The 14,137-nt window shown below is 36.9% G+C and overlaps 1 long non-coding RNA gene across 1 annotated transcript; it reads left to right on the plus strand.

Annotated features, from left to right (window-relative positions):
• Nucleotides 1–2,507: 2,507 nt before the first annotated feature.
• On the plus strand, nucleotides 2,508–13,156 carry LOC142182127 (uncharacterized). The gene is made up of 2 exons (XR_012711039.1): nucleotides 2,508–8,625; nucleotides 11,778–13,156. It is a non-coding gene; the product is annotated as an uncharacterized LOC142182127 (long non-coding RNA).
• The last annotated feature ends 981 nt before the right edge of the window (nucleotides 13,157–14,137 follow it).

Raw genomic sequence — 14,137 nt, forward strand, 5'->3', positions numbered from 1 at the left:
CTGTGATAAGATTGATAGAGAAAGTGGTTAACCAATAACAAGCAAGGTCTTCCAAGTGGAAATCAAAGTTATCATGGCAAGTGAAGGAGCAATAGACCTCAAGGCCAATGCCAGTGGGTTAAGTCAGGAAAGAACAACATGCACATTGAGTGGATGGTAATTAACGTGCTTTGGGATTCATGGGAGACACAAAGGCTGGTGAACATCAGTTCATGAGTAGTGCAACAGATAGAGGGTATTGGGTCTGAACAGAGAAGGGGTATTTTCTGTGATAAGGATGACAAAGAAAGTGATTAGTCAAGGAACAAGCAAGGTCTTCGAGTGGAAATCGGTTATCATGAGAAGTGAAGGAGCAACCACCCTCAAAGTCAAGGCCACAAACCAACCACCATATTTTTAAACTGACAAGATTTTTCTTTGATTTGAAACAGGGGCAGGAAATCTCGTTTGTTTCGGAGAAACCCACCGCAAGGAAAGGCAAGCACCAGATAGGTTTGACCGTAAACTCTCAGGACCCGCCTGGATAATGGGTTTAATTTAAAGTTTTCAGGACCCTCCTAGAAAATGGGATTTAGTTTAAAATTCAAAACAATTATGAGTAGCAAGATCTAACATAAGTGCGCCCCAAAGGAACATAAGTAGGCTTCAAAGTTTATATGTTTGAGATAGGATTCAATTAGGAGTTTTCAGGACCCTCCTGAATAAGGGACCTAGATTTAGGATTTCCATTGGATAACAAGGTTTAGAGTAAGTTCTGTTGTAGGGTAATATAATTTAGCCATGAAATTGTCACTCTTAGGATAAAACTTGACTTTTGATTTTCAGGACCCTCCTTGATAATGGGACGTAGTTTAAAACTGGCTTGCATAACAAGATTTAACGGAAGTAACACCTTTAGAAGATATAACTTAGATTTAAAATTGTCGTTTAGTTAAGAGTTGCCAGGAACCTCCTGGATAATGGGGAGTAGTTTAAAACCTTCTTAGATAACAAGATTTAGCGGAAGTCATACCTTTAAAAGATATAGCTTAGATTTAAAATTGTCGTTTAGTTAAGAGTTGTCAGGACCCCCCTGGATAATGGGACCTAGCTTTCAAATTCTTAGTAATATTTGGTTTAAAACTCACATATGTGCCCAACTACCAAACTGGGGCAGGAAATTTTCTTTGTTTTGTCTATTTTATTGAAATCAGGTACCCGCCTGGAGAGCAGGGAATACATTTCAAGTTCAGCAATCAGGAGCCCGCCTGGAAAGCAGGGAATACATTTCAAGTCAGCAGTTAGGAGCCCGCCTGGAGAGCAGGGAATACATTCAAGTTCAGCAGTCAGGAGCCCGCCTGGAGAGCAGGGAATACATTTAAGTCAGCAGTCAGGAGCCCGCCTGGAAAGTAGGGAATACGTTTCAAGTCAGCAATCAGGAGCCCACCTGGAGAACAAGGGAGTATAACCCAAGTTTTAGCTTTCAAGTACTTATTGATATTTGGTAATGTGGTTCGTTTTACACTTACATATGTTCCCAGATACCCAAACTGGGGCAGAAAATTTTTCTTTTGTTTTTGTCTATTTTGTTGAAGTCAGGAGCCCGCCTGGAGAGCAGGGAATACATTTCAAGTTAGCAGTCAGGAGCCCGTCTGGAGAGCATGGGAATACATTTCAAGTACAGTAGTCAGGAGCCCGCCTGGAGAGCAGGGAATACATTTCAAGTTAGCAGTCAGGAGCCCGCCTGGAGAGCAGGGAATACATTTCAAGTTAGTAGTTAGGCGCTTACCTGGAGAGCACGGGAATACAGTTCAAGTTTTTGGCAATCAGGCGTCCACCTGAAGAAAGGGAAAACATCTCAGATTATAATTTAAGTCGACAACAAAGGAATTCCACCGGGAGAATACAAGTCAACATGGCAACAAAAGCTGCAAGATCAAGCTTCAGAAGACTCATAGATATGAATCTTGTAACTCGTAGTTGACAGGCTTAGCTAGTCTTTTCATCTTTTGATTTTTTGATGTAATAACAGGACCGCAAACCGGAACCTCGGCGGAACGACACCTCGATCGACTCTTCACCTCGGCATACTCCATCACCTCTGAACTACACGCGGCCTGATTCCTTTATAGCCAAGGATATGTAGGCAGCTCAGATACCAGGGCTCGGTCACATTTCCCTCTCTCTTAGTTTTAGTCTCTCCAAATAAGGGTCGGGTCAAAATACCTGTCTAGTCGTTCTTTGTCCGAAAGCGCTTCGCATTTCCAGTCAAAGAGGAGCAGCTGTAGACATGTGATTTTTGACCCTCCCCAAGATTTTTCACATTTTAGTGTAAAATATTTAATTTAGGCCTAATATAGCTATTTCAACTCATTTTTACTCTTTTACTTTATTTGTTACAAGAAAAATGAAAATCATAAAAAATATTTTAGTTTATGTATTTTTCATAAATGTTTTAAAAAAATATAAAAATGGTACCTTATTTTTATCTTTATATAATTTCGAAAACACAAAAATAGTTTCATATTTAGTTTAATTAATTAGGATTAGCTTTGGATGGTGTAATATTTTTATCTTATTTTAAAAGGAGTCAATTAAGGTATTGGATCACAATTTTAAGAGTTTTAGAGCTCAGTTCTTGGCCCAATTTGGATTAGTCCATTAAGCCTAGGGACCCTTCTAGACTCTTTTTTGGAATAAAAAAATAAATAAAGAAGACCTTGAGGACTTAACACAAAAGACCGAGGTACTAATGGGCAAAATACACAAAAATACACCTAAACCTAGACTCTACCTATAAATTAATGCTTAAAAAAATCAAAAGTGGAAAAAAAGAAGACAACGCTAAAGGAGAAAGCTGAAAAGCTGCGCACAAAAAAAGACCCCACCCCACCGGTCATCTTCTCCGAACGACCCCCACACGAAACTCCTTCTTCTGCTAGAATGAAAATCACAGACCCTGAAGATGGAGAACAATGAAAACCTATGACCAAGACCTAAAGGTTCAGCCGTAGAACACTCAAAAACGAGCTCCCTTCCCTCTCCAACAAGACGCTAGAAACAGACCCCTTGGAGCGCCGTTTTTGACCTGGACAGACCTTCCCTCAAACGGATTTTCATTGTCTTCTTCATGGGGGTAGAACCCTAAAAAAAAACTGAGAACTAATGGCAAAAGCTGTAGCACCATACATATACAGACCCACCCCCTCCGGCCATCGTCTTCTTCGACGCTAACTACCTCAAAGGACCCATCGTTTCTTCTTCTTCTTCTGAGTCAGAGAATCAAGACCTCCGTTAAAAAACACCATCGAAGACCTCTTGATCTTCAGCTTCTTCTGCAGCAGCACAAACCAAAAGCAGCGACCCCTAAGCTGTTCCTCTTTTGTTTCAAAGCAGTAGGACCTGCACCCTTCCAACGATCCCTCCCCACCATGAACTAATCTTCTTCAGTCGTTGAACACCCAGAAATAGCTCCTTCATCGACGCTCATCTTCTTCAACTTCATAGAGTCCATTTTGAGGTCTGTTCGTTGAGTTGTTCGAGGTTGAGCACTAGAGACGTTTGAGGTCGTCGGCTCCTGTTCCGTTTGTGGTCATTTTCTGGTGCGTTTCCGGTCCCTTACTCTGTTTTTGGTGTGGTTGAAAGTATAATCAGAGTAGTAGAGGTTGAATTCCGGGAACTGAGTTGGTAGTTGTAAAAGATTTGGTGTTTTTGCTTATCGCGGGATGCCCTGTTCTGTCGAATGGTGTTCTATATTTGGTTTTTTGTCGATTTTGCTATTAGAATTTGCTAGTGTTCAAGTTATCGCAAATCTGTTAACCATGAAACTCACATCTCTATGAAACTCACATCTCTGATTTGTTGAAATGTTTGAGCTGCTGCAGTTTTGTCCCAAATTCTCTATTACTGTCCATACGTGTTCACTTTGCCTTTGTGATTTTGTTTTGTTTCATTTTTAGTCATTCTTTGGCTTGTTACGAGTAGAGTTTGGATGTGGAACTTATTGTTTGTTCGTTGATATAGAGTTACTGGAAATATTTTCTTTTGGAGTTGTTGACCTTGTTGTATTTAGTTGTAAATTGGGTTAATTTGAGTGATTTTAGATTGTTAAACAAAGACCAAGCTAAGAATAGAAGGAATCGTTTCACGAGTTAATTTTGAATATTGAAGCAAAAATGAAACTTTAGGAACGGTGGTGGACTGATGCAATTATGTGCTGGAATACTACTTATATTTATTTTATGAAAGTTGGTTTGAGCTTTATCTTTTGTTAAAGGTTTCCAAAAACAATCAGATTATAACTTTGAAGAAGTTGATTTTGGGTTTAAAACTGCGAGATGGCCAGTATCATATTTAGTTAGATCCTTTGTTATTCTAGTAGTCTTAGTCTTATTTCGTGCATTTTGGATGTTTGCATGTCTATATATCTCATTTGTAGTGATCGGTATATTTTGTTTGGAATGACCGTGGGATCGTGGGGAGTGATAGAAAGACCGAAGCCCTTTAGCAATTGATTTGTTCCATGTTTTAGGTATCGGGCTCAGCCGGATAGGAGAAGGGTTTAAAAAGGAATGTTCATGAAATCTCGTTTAGCAAAAGTATTCCATAGCTCATGGCCCTCACGAGTGTTATAATTTAGATATTAAAAATGAACTTCGTAGTTTGCTTTAGGCGCGTTAGTTATATAATTGTCATGGCTTTTATTAAAATTCGGGGGTGCATTTCATGTGACCCGGTTCTAATTTCCAACAAGGTTAGATAGAACGTGTCGTGAACCACGGGTGCATTTCATGTGGCGTGGCTTGCGATATGTTTTAAATAACCTTACATTAATTCTTTAAATAAGTAAAAGCGGTTTTCAAAAGTTAAAATGCACATGGGTTAAAACATGTATTGAAATCAGATAATAGGTCAATTGTAACAGTTAAGCGACCGTGCTAGAACCACGGAACTCGAGAATGCCTAACACCTTCTCCCGGGTTAACAGAATTCCTTACTCGGATTTCTGGTTCGCGGACTGTTAAACAGAGTCAATCTTTTCCTCGATTCGCAATTTGAACCGGTGACTTGGGACACCATAAAATTATCCCAAGTGGCGACTCTGAATCTTTTAGTAATATGATCCCGTTTCGATTGTCCTTTAATTGGAAAAACTCCCTTATATACATTCCCTCTTCCGGGGGTGTAGTAAAAGGAGGTGTGACAACAGGTATAATTAGAACTCGACTAATCTAATTTTGCACAAACAGAGGACGGCCTAGAATTTGAAGGTCACCGGTACACTTTCATATTCAACCAAAATCTATATTGTACATACTGTATCACTACTAATATATGATATTTTTTAAAGACATATACATGTATATAATTTTTTTGCCAAACTTTTTAGGTACCGATGATTTTTTTTTTTTTTTTACAACATATAGGTCCACGTATCATTTTGGACGGTAAAATGCTAACTACTAAAGGCAATTCTATACATAGGAATCGAATTTGAGACCTTATTAAAGATGAAAAAGGATTAACGGCTCTATCATAACCTTAGGATCGATGATATATATCCCTTACTCTATAAAATAACGAAGCACGTAAAACAGTGCATTTTCTAAGTTGTGGTTGTCAAATATCAGGCCACACAAAATATGAATAGGGTGTGAAAGAATTAAATATTCATTAATGAACGCCTCCTTGATATGTCTATTATCTTAGTGACATTTGGCTAGCGTTTGGCCATAGATTCCAAATTTGTTTTGAAAAATTTAATTTGGGTAAAGTTTGGTTTGAAGATGAAAATGAGTTTGGACATATGTTTTCAAAATATATTTTCTAACTTTATTTTAGAAAATATGTATATAATTCCCGAGTTTTGGGATTTTGACCCAAAATCAGCAATTGGGGTGATTTTGGGATTTGGAATTTTACCAAACTGTGAACAAAATTTATGGCCAAACATGAATTTTGAAAATAAATCCCAAATTTATTTTGACAAAACTCATAACCAAACGGGATTTCAAGAACTAATCTGTTCACGAGTGCATTGGGGGCATAGTGGGGTTATATATGTTTTTCAACGATAAAGACATCTCGTTTGTTTCATTGTTTGAGACTTATTGCAAAGAATTTAATATCGATGCCACGTACAATAAAACCATTCATATATTAATTGATTATACTACTTACACTTGTTCACACCACTCTCACAAGGAGAAATAAAAAGGTTTTGCATATAATATCTCCATTTTGCCCACCATATGTTCAATCAAAACGCGTAGAAGAAAAAAGAGAAATTATAACAATTGGGATATCGACACGTATATCTATCAATTCAAACTGATACAGTTATACCTAAAATATAGGGAATATTTGCTGAATCATTTGTCCTTTAGGTGGTCCACAGAAAAATAAACTAAACTTAATTGACATTTCTTAAAGTGACTATATAATATAATATTATATTAAGAATTCCATTGTATTATAATCTGTTGCATGCACACAAATTGTTAGTAAGGTATCTGCAAAGTATAGCATCTCAATCCAGCAATTATTTTGTGGTGCCTTTTCTTCCGGCCACTCTCACATTAATAATTCATTTTTTTTTAATGGAAAACACATTAATGCATGTAGGTATCTTCTAGAGTAGCTGGAATTCTTTTTATATATTTTAAAAAAACAGAAGAAGAAGAGAGAAATCATGTGGTTAAACGATGTTTTATATATATATATATATATGAATTTGGAGGTTTGTTTGATCTTTATTCTGTTTTATTCATCCATGTGTAGAAAATAGAACGAATAATACTATACTATTAGTCAAATATAAATCTGCTTTTTAGATGGGAACTATATAACTATATTCGGAGAATAAATTCAACTTTTGACTTGAGGGTCTCGAGGATTCTTTAAGGAGCACGAAAAACAAAGATCTTAGTTAGACGTATGAAAATAATAAGTTGTGTAAGCATGATTTTAAACGAGCAGATTTGACCAGAAATATTATCGGATGGTTATGGTAGAATAAACCGAATAAGATTCATCAACACCTTAATGATTCCTGAGTATGAAAAAATTCTTTGGTAGGGAGCGCTTCCCCCGGATGGGGTCCTACGCGGCACGAATCCGAATATAGTCGGGTTCCCATGGGGGTATCGAACACCGGGTGGGAAACCACAAAAAAAAACACCTTAAAGGTCTCGGTTTATTATAATTATCTTAAACTATATTATAAAAATCTGATTTCTAAAAATATTTTCATAAAATAAGCATATAGTATTTAAACGCGTTGCAATGTCATGGTCTGGAACAAATACGCGTTTGGTTTGGTGGCAACGTTACTAATTCTTGTAAACATTGACGTGTGAGAATCTCCAGAATTTATTTTTATCAAATTGTAATTAGTTAATTAGTCTAATGGTAGACATTCGAATTTTTACCCTCCCCAAGATTTTTTATATTTTAGCATGTAAATATTTAATTTAGGCCCAATATAGCTATTTCAACTCATTTTTACTCGTTTACTTTATTTTATTACAAGGAAATGAAACTTACAAAAAATATTTTTTATTTTTATGTACCTTTCATAAAGTAAAAAAAATATACAAAAAAATAGTACCTTAATTTTATCTTTATATAATCTTGAAAATACAAAAAATATGTAATAGTTTCATGTTTTAATATAGTTTAGTTTAATTAATTAGAATTTATTTTTGCATCATGTAGTATAGTTATCTTATATTAAGGGAATTTAGTTATGATTTTAATTAATAATTTTTGGAGTCTTCTTAGCCCAAAATTGAAACACAAAAAAAAACATGGTCTAACTCAATTACCCTTAGCCCATTCTTTCCAACCCATGAACCCATTTATGTGCAAGATTTAATCATAGCCTTCTATTTCCTCCTAATCTAATGGGCATCATCCTCTCCAACTCCCATATAAAATACCAATTATAAAAACCCTACCCCAAGTTTTCAATTCCTAGACCCAGACAAAAACAAAAAAGACGGCAGCCTCCCAAATTGGAGACGACATATCAAGCACGTCAGATTTGAGATTAATTCTCTTCTTGCGTTCCATTTTCTTGCTCGATCTTTGGGCGTGGAATTCCTTGGCAGTAAAGAGAATAAATGAAGCTACCAAGAATCATCTCGTATTTTCCTTCCATTTTGAAGCTTAGATATGATTAACAAAATGTGAAACAACTCCAGATCACGCTTTTGTATTTTCCTTCCATTTTGCTTTGCCGATTCCCATAATTTCAGAGATTGGTACTGTGGAGTTTCAGAATATGTGGCTAGACCCTCAACCGCACGGTCACTGACTAAAAAATTCCATCACGTTCTACGAAATCCCATTAATATAGCAGTGATTAAGTATTGGGGAAAGAGAGATGAGGATTTAATTCTTGCTATTAATGATAGTAGTTTTGGTCATTTTCTCATGGCATCTCCGATAGTAGTGGGAACAACGGTTGGAGCTGTTGCTTTGGGAGCTAGGAGACAACGTAATGGTTATAAAATATTATTGCTGCTCATTTTCGAGGCTTCTATGTCGAGGTTCCGGTTTGCGATTTCGCCGTTTCGGTCCAAGGATTATTGCTTTGTTTAGCCCGATTGGTTTGTAATTTTCAGCTTTGCTCGTCAACAAAAGGTTCATTTCTCAATTTTCATTCTCATTTTATTGTGTTATGATAGATTAGTGCACGTGTTGGTTGATTTGTGATTCTACGTTGTTTGAGTAGCATGTTTTAGTTTTTAATTAAATTGTTTTAATTAGTTTTTATTTCGATTGTGATGCATGTAGTCTTGGGTTCTTGAATAAATATTTTTAATTGGGTAGATGAAAATTGGAGTTGTTTTTGTGCAAGGAATAAGCATGTGCCATAAGGTGTATTTTGGACCATAAGGAATTTAGGTCAAGTAATAGATTATGCGAAATGGTTTCCTGGCCACTTAGACTTGTAGGGCTTTTGAAAACTGATACACAAACTTTCTTCTTTCCCATTTAAACACTCAAATTTGTAAAACCTATAACTAATAAACACCTTTGACCATTGACTATGCTTATGTGGAGGTAGCTTATCTTACGTGGACATAGTGCGTACAAGTCACATTCAAATGGCGTGTGTATCTGTTACTATTTATTAAAAAGATTGTAAAATCAAAAAAATAAACAGAAACTATAAGGAAAACCAAAAAAGAAAAGAAAAAAAACTTTCAACCTACCTCTCTTCCTTCATCGTTTTCTCTATTCCTGTCCAATTTTTCGTTTACTATTTTTTTACCCTTTGTCCTCTCCACTGTTTTACTATTTTAATGAAGTCAAAAATAAATTTCTTTCACCATTTTTTTTTCTTGTGTATGCTTCTTCTAATTTCAACAGAGAGAATAAAATTGTCAACAATCGAGCTCAAAATATATCATATCCAAATGTGATTTTGGGCGTAACTTTCGCCGAAAAAACAAAACAAAAGCGCAAAAAGGACATCAGGTTTCATTGCATTCATGGGGTCCAATCATACCTATTGTTTCTGAATTTATAAAAGGCTAGCAAATGTTTTGAAGAAGAGAAGAGTAATTTTTCTTGAAGTTGCAGTGATTTTTCTTGTATTTTGACATTGGGTTTCCGTGATTATTTTTCTTTCTTCTTGATGTTTATCCATTTTGATTTTTTCAACATTGGGAAGTCTCACTTTTAATGGATCAGATCACAAGTTTCACCATTGAAAATGGTGGCTGGGTGGAGAAATTTATTCCAGCACAGCTATGGTGAAGAAGAAAATAAGGAAAACAGAAGAAAAAATAGAAATTAATAAATTTATTCCAGCACAGCTATGGGGTTTATTTTCTCCCTTGACGTGTAACAATCCCATTGGTCATTTGCTGACTGGATGGACACATCTGTGAATGTGTAATACACACGCGTAGGGTCAAGGGTCAAATGTATTTATTAGTTAAAGATTTCACGAGTTTGAGTGTTCAAATGGGAAAGTCCAAAGTTTATGTATCGGCTTTCAAAAGTCTTACAAGTTTAAGTGGCCAGGAAGTCATTACGCCAATAGATTATGTTAGCTGGCCTATTTGCTCCCCAATAATATCTTGTCCATAAATTTGGTATCACAACAATCTCAAAGATTAGGAAAATTATTAAAATGCGTAGTTGCTTTAGACGCGCTATTTAATAATTTACCTTCCTAAACTCGGGTGCGCATTTATGTGACCCAAATCGAAATCTCAATAATGTTAGATAGAATATGTCAAGAGCCACCGGTGTATGTAACGTGGTTCAAGATCTATTTTAAATGACGTTGCAATCTTCCTTAAAAATGATCAAAAGCGGTTAATAAGTTAAAATTGAACCATAGGCTAAAACATGTATTAAAAATCAGATAATAGGCCAATTATAACAGTTGAGCGACCGTGCTAGAACCACGGAATCCGGGAATGCCTAACACCTTCTCCCGGATTAACAGAATTCCTTACCCGGATTTCTGATTCGCGGACTGTAATACGGAATCAATCTTTTCCTCGATTCGGGATTTGAACAGGTGACTTGGGACACCATAAATTATCTCAAGTGGCCACTCTGAATTTTTAATAAATTAACCCCGTTTTGATTGTCACTTTAATTGAAAAAAATCCCTTATACCCTTTCGGGTAGGTAGAAAAAGGAGGTGTGACAGCTCTGGCGACTCTGCTGGGGACTTTTGCCCAGAATCTCTGGTTCAGGGTTCAGAATTCGAGCTTAGATGAATTGTTGTATTTGGCTTTATCTGTTATCTGATTTTATTACATGCTTGGGCCTAATGTGTTAAATGATACTTTTACTGCTTTGATATTATCTGAACTATATATAAACTGCTACGAAACTCTTCTCTTCTCATCTTCGGGGATGTGCTCGCTGGTCGAGACTCCCTATTCTGTTAGTGTCATACCTTGAAATAAAAAAGAGACTCGGACAAGTTACTAAGCCGGATGGCCTTTTGGTTCCCGGTACGTAGCCCCCTCCTCGACTCGAGTTGTCTACTCGGGCACACAAGTCTTGAACAAATACCCAGGTTTTGAACCTAGAATAATTCAGCCTCATGCCGGATCCCTAGTATGAACGTTTGTTTGCATCATGTGCATTTGACTTTGGAGACTCAACACAGGGGTTGAGTCTGTCTAGGACAGGTGTACCTGAAGTGAAAAGACCATTCTGATGCATCTTATGTGCTACGTGTTACAATTTTCAAGGGTAAAAGGGTCATTTGGCGGACCAATGATAGTTGAGGGCAAATGAAAAATGAAAGAAAAGAAGAAAAAAAAGAAGAAAAAAGAGGGTGAAGTGTGAAGATAAAGCGAGTTCGGCCCAATTATGTTGTTAAAAAAAACTTGAAATTTCAAATAACTTTTTTTTCATCATTTGTCGAAAATCAGAAAATCAAAAAAAAAAGAAAGAGAATAATAAAATCCAAAAAGTTTTTGCATGTTTCGTCATTTTTCAAGAAAAAGCAAGAAAAATGTGATTTCTATAAATTAGTGATTTTTTTTTATTATTCTTGCCCTTATCCAATCTGCCCGAACTACGCATACCTGATTCTCGTCTTTCGGGGCGTGATACGTAGGCAAACCACATAGGGTCCGGTCTTCCTAGTAAATCTTAGGTTCTTGGCTTTGCGGGGTCTTAGCCAAATTTTACACTTCTAGCTACCTTTTGGCCAAATAAGCCATTTTGCAAAAATAACCGCAATCATGTCTTGCATGTGTCTAGTAGGAAATGTTATTGTCTCACATAGTGTTGGTTTAAGTTTTCTTATACAGGTGTGGATTCACTTACTGGAGTTTGGGCATGACAGATACCCTAGGATCACTGCAGTCAGGAGCCCGCCTAACGAGCAGGGAATACATTTCGAGTCAGCAATCAGGAGCCTACCTGGAGAATGAGGGAGTACAATTCAAGTTTTAGCTTTTAAGTTCTTATCGATATCTGGTAACATGATTTAGTTTTACACTCACATCTGTGCCTAGCCACCAAACAGGGGCAGAAAATTTTCTTTGTTTTGTCTATTTTGTTGAAGTCAGGAGCCCACCTGGAGAGCATAGGAATACATTTCAAGTTTAGCAGTCAGGAGCCCGCCTGGAGAGCAGGGAATACATTTCAAGTTAGCAGTCAGAAGCCCGCCTGGAGAGCATGGGAATACATTCAAGTTTAGCAGTCAGGAGCCCGCCTGGAGAGCATGGGAATACATTTCAAGTTTAGCAGTCAGGAGCCCGCCTGGAGAGCATGGAATATATTTCAAGTTAGCAGTCAGGAGCCCGTCTGGAGAGCATGAGAATACATTCAAGTTTAGTAGTCAGGAGCCCGCATGGAGAGCAGGGAATACATTTCAAGTCAGCAGTCAGGAGCCCGCCTGGAGAGCTGGGAATACATTTCAAGTCAGCAGTCAGGAGCCCGCCTGGAGAGCAAGGGAATACAGTTCGAGTTCAACAATCAGGCGTCCACCTGAAGAAAAGGAAAAGCATCTTAGATTGCAATTCAAGTCAGCAACCAAAGAATCTCACGGCAAGAATGCGATTCAACAGTCCGAGGTGATCAACAGAAGTTAGTTACAATAAAGAAAAAAGAGAGAAAGACAAGAAATGAATCCAAATGCAGAAGTTGATGGAAGATGTGAACTGCTTAAGATATGGTGGGAGCCACAAGCACTACACGTCCGGTCTTGATCCAAAAAGCTGCAGAAGAACGAGCTAGCACCTGCAGCTAACAAGCGCCAAGGTTCAAATCTAAAGTCTGCATGAAGAACCATTCAAGACTCAAGATCAAGCATCAGAAGACTTATAGATAGGAATCTTGTAACTCGTAGTTGAAAGGCTTAGTTAGTCTTTTTCATGTTTTGATTTTTGATATAATAACAAGACTGCGGACCGAAACCTCGGCGGAACGGCACCTCGACCGGCTGTCCACCTCGGCATACTCCATCATCTCACTCGCCTCTAAACTACACGTGGTCTGATTCCCTTATAGCCAAGGATATGTAGACAGCTCAGATACCAGGGCTAAGTCACATTCCCCTCTCTCTTAGTTTTAGTCTCCCTGAATAAGGGTCGGGTCAAAAACCTGTCTAGTTGTTCTTTGTCTGAAAACTCTTCGCGTTTCTAGTCAAAGAGGGGCAGTTGTAGACATGTGATTTTTGACCCTCCCCAAGATTTTTCATATTTTAGCACGTAAATATTTAATTTAGGCCCAATATAGATATTTCAACTCATTTTTATCTTTTACTTTACTTTACTACAAGGAAATGAAAAATGCAAAAAAATATTTTTTATTTTTATGTACCTTTCATAAAGTAAAAAAAAATATACAAAAAAATAGTACCTTAATTTTATCTTTATATAATCTTGAAAATACAAAAAATATGTAATAGTTTCATGTTTTAATATAGTTTAGTTTAATTAATTAGAATTTATTTTTGCATCATGTAGTATAGTTATCTTATATTAAGGGAATTTAGATATGGTTTTAATTAATAATTTTTGGAGTCTTCTTAGCCCAAAATTGAAACACAAAAAAAAAACATGGTCTAACCCAATTACCCTTAGCCCATTCTTTCCAACCCATGAGCCCATTTATGTGCAAGATTTAATCATAGCCTTCTATTTCCTCCTAATCTAATGGGCATCATCCTCTCCAACTCCCATATAAAATACCCAATTATAAAAACCCTACCCAAGTTTTCAATTTCTACACCCAGACAAAAACAAAAAAGACGGCAGCCTCCCAAATTGGAGACGACATATCAAGCACGTCAGATTTGAGATTAATTCTCTTCTTGCGTTCCATTTTCTTGCTCGATCTTTGGGCGTGGAATTCCTTGGCAGTAAAGAGAATAAATGAAGCTACCAAGAATCATCTCGTATTTTCCTTCCATTTTGAAGCTTAGATATGATTAACAAAATGTGAAACAACTCCAGATCACGCTTTTGTATTTTCCTTCCATTTTGCTTTGCCGATTCCCATAATTTCAGAGATTGGTACTGTGGAGTTTCAGAATATGTGGCTAGACCCTCAACCGCACGGTCACTGACTAAAAAATTCCATCACGTTCTACGAAATCCCATTAATATAGCAGTGATTAAGTATTGGGGAAAGAGAGATGAGGATTTAATTCTTGCTATTAATG

Source organism: Nicotiana tabacum, chromosome 1 (assembly GCF_000715075.1).
Source record: "Nicotiana tabacum cultivar K326 chromosome 1, ASM71507v2, whole genome shotgun sequence".
Taxonomy (NCBI): domain Eukaryota; kingdom Viridiplantae; phylum Streptophyta; class Magnoliopsida; order Solanales; family Solanaceae; genus Nicotiana; species Nicotiana tabacum.